A 3,731-nucleotide genomic window follows, 5' to 3' on the forward strand; every position below is an offset into this window, starting at 1 on the left:
GAAATGTTAGTCTTACTGCACTGAAAAAATAAATAACAGAAAATAGACATCTGTGTGGCACCAGATTCTTTACCCTTTGCACTTATTATTTAGTCCTGCTCTCGTTGCACCGGATTGTCAATTTAGAAGCGCGGAGTGCGTATCTGCTTTGTTTTGAATGAAAACCCAAATTTGGGCCCCCCTCTCTCCATGGGCCCAGGACAACTGACCCCTTTACCCCCCACACTGTCTGCTTCCCTGGCGATGCACTTGAGTGCCAGGAGTGAAGGAATCCTCTGTTGGTGTTGGGGTGGGCTGCAGCTGAACGTGATCCAAAAGAATAATGAATAAAAACAAACACAGATTTGTGGTAGGTGAAGAGGTGGGACTGTTTTTGTATTAAGTCCTCTGATGTTATTTAGATGAATACAATTGAAGAATGCAATTGGTAAAGCACGGATGATGCTTCAACACCGCTGAATAGAGGTCTACAGAAGCCTGCTGTCCTGTATATTTGGGTCCGTGCTACAAGGTCTCCAGGGCAGCTGGTGTTCAGAGGTAAGTACATGGGTTTTTTTGGTTTATAAACACGGTGTTGTGAGGAGGGGCAAAACACTGGCAGCCAACCATGTGAGATCATTTCTTTGACCGGCAGTGGTTTCCAACAATCAGAGGTTGAGTTGTGCGCAGCCAGGGGAAAACAAACAAGGCTGACAGGCGGACAAAAGATGCGTCCCTCTATGCCAGTTCCAACTATGCCATTTTTTTCCCCCCAAACGCCCCCCTGGCTTCCTCCTAACCTGTCAACGCCCCCCTGAGGATGTACTTTTTGTTTATTGGACATATTGCCCATGGAAACAGCAAATAATATGGCAGGCAGCAAAATGGCGAGACATGGCTTTATTTTTTGCAGTTTAGGCTATAATAAGCTTATCATTCTTGGATTTGGAAAAGAACCATATGATTTCAAATGTCACATAGATCAAGTATAGCCTGGCTCTCGCGAGACCCCTAGTGCTTCGTGCATCTTCATTACACTTCGTCAATCCATCTGCGCGAGAGTCAGGTTAGATCAAGTAGGCTACATTACAAATTACTAGACATTTATTAGTATCAACCTTTAGTATCACGCCATTTCAGCGCATGTGGGAAAGAATGTAAACATCGACAAATAATAAATAAATAAAACCGTTTGGGTCAATCATGCGCTTATGGGTTCACCCTTTAGGTGAATTATGCGCTTATTTTTCAATACCAGCTTCACCGTCAAGGCACAAAGCAGTGAGCTTCCGTGCCAGAGTTAAAGGATAGTTCCGGCGTAAAATGAAAGTTTCACCATCGCTTATCCATGCCACATAATGTATCTAATGATGAGACATTCCGGGCAATGCCGCGCCGTTATGGAGTTAGCTAATTTTAAGCTTTTTGGTGAAAAACGCAGCCAATGCATCACGGCGGGGCCAATTATAAGCCTATTATTTTCTGATGTTTCCCCGCTATAAACAACTTCAACAATCAAATCAATCAAACCGAGGCACAGAGAAGGTCATCGGACCACACTGGCCAGTGTTTTCAGAGGTGTCTCACTGTTGCAACTCTCTGACCCGGATGCAGGCTACTCAGTCAGGTGGCTAGGTAGGCTAAACATGGTCCGCGGTTACACCGGCTGCGACCGTAAAATGAAAAGCTGGAACTCCGACCGTTTTCACCGACTGCCACNGTCTAAACCAGCCATATTCCGGGAATGGCTAATAGCATTAGAAGTGGACGAAACTGACGTAAAAACCCGGAGGGATCGCAACTACCGTGTGCGCAGGCAGCAGATTTGAAGAGTTGCATGGAGAGTACAGGTAGGCAGACTACTCTTACAAAGTAATTGCAACACGGTATAATATAACATGGAGTCAACTTTGTAATAACACACCACTGGTGGTGTACTTACATCTGTAAGAGCACTTCTAGTACGACTTTATAAAATTCCTCCAGCCCTCCTCCGTTGCATAATGGTCCATCTGACCTCGCGCGCCCTCGTCATTAGAGTCTACTTACTTCACTGAAACTACTCTAGCATGCTTGACATCAACCACATCGAATGCCTCAGGTCGCACAATTTCACAGTTTCACTTGCCATCCCGCGCTAGTTTGTTTTGACCGTGTATTTATCTCCTGTAGTGGGCTACATTTACTGCACCTGTAGGCTATGCCTTCCCAAAACAGAGTGCTTGCTGGCAAAGACGCGCGGTGTTGCAACCAGTTTCACAGATTCACAGACAGTCAAGATTCATGAGCCAGACACATTTACACATGTTTCTCTCTCTTCAAACATACCTCCATAGCCATGCGCCTTTTTGGCACAGCATTCCTCTTTAGATGGTTTCGTTTTGGTGTTCCATCTCCCTTACTCTTCTTGTAGCCATCATCCTCGAAATGCTCCCTCCACACACGGTAGTAGCGATCCCTCAGGGTTTATATGTCAGTTTCGTCCACTTCTAATGCTATTAGCCATTCCCGGGAATATGGCTGGTTTAGACAGTGGCAGTCGGTGAAAACGGTCGGGGTTCCAGCTTTTCATTTTACGGTCGCAGCCGGTGTAAGAACCGCGGACCATGTTTAGCCTACCTAGCCACCTGATTGAGTAGCCTGCATCCGGGTCAGAGAGTTGCAACAGTGAGACACCTCTGGAAACACTGGCCAGTGAAAGACTGTGTGGTCCGATGATCTTCTCTGTGCCTCGGTTTGATTGACGAGACCTTTGTGATGAAGTGTGTAGCGTTTTTGAAGTTGTTTATAGCGGGGAAACATCAGAAAATAATAGGCCTATAATTGGCCCCGCCGTGATGCATTGGCTGCGTTTTTCACCAAAAAGCTTAAAATAAGCTAACTCCATAACGGCGCGGCATTGCCCGGAATGGCTCATCATTAGATACATTATGTGGCATGGGAAAGCGATGGTGAAACTTTCATTTTACGCCGGAACTATCCTTTAACCAAATTCACACGACTGCAAAGCAATTACGAAAGACGCGTTCTCTCCCGTGCTCTCTCTGAGCGCAACGGAAAGCACCTGTGGGGTAGCCCGCCAACGAAAGAACCTCCCTTTGTAGCCTACGAGTAACACACCGTATGTCAAATGGCCCAGCTGTCTAGCACCATGTTTCAGAGCGCAGCGCACACTGACTAGGCTACTCACTGAAAAGGCAGAAGTAAACTCGCTGGGGATATTAAAAGGCAGCCTCCCTTTTTCGTAGGCTACACACAGACGCCTGAACCCGATTTTGTGGACTGGACAAAAGCGGAGGAAATGTGAAATGTTATGAAAGAAAAAAAAAGTCCACGTTTAGAGGCGATGCGGGCTGTCAACTAATTACAGTTCCATGGCGTGGAGCGTTATGCAATGCAAACGCCCTCGATCCAAGCAGAAAGGAAAATGTGAATGTTATGAAAGGAGAAAAGCTAACCAAATGTTACAGGTCCCCGTTTAGAGGAAGAGCTGTATGCGCTGCGGGTCGCCTGTCAACTAATGACGGTTCCATGTCGTGGAGCGTTATGCAATGCAAACGCCCCTCTATCCGAGCACAGACATCTGTGTCAAAAACTGCCTGCCGACTTCTAAATCGTCATTTCCGCGAGTCTCTGACGAACCAAAATAAAGTTGCCTCCCATTGTCCAAACGCAAAACAATGCCGAAAATTGAATTGCCCCCTCAGTTATCTCACAATGCAATCAGTCTTGCCGGTTTGGTAACATATCAT

The sequence above is a fragment of the Engraulis encrasicolus genome, unplaced genomic scaffold (genome assembly GCF_034702125.1).
Source record: "Engraulis encrasicolus isolate BLACKSEA-1 unplaced genomic scaffold, IST_EnEncr_1.0 scaffold_102_np1212, whole genome shotgun sequence".
Lineage (NCBI taxonomy): Eukaryota > Metazoa > Chordata > Actinopteri > Clupeiformes > Engraulidae > Engraulis > Engraulis encrasicolus.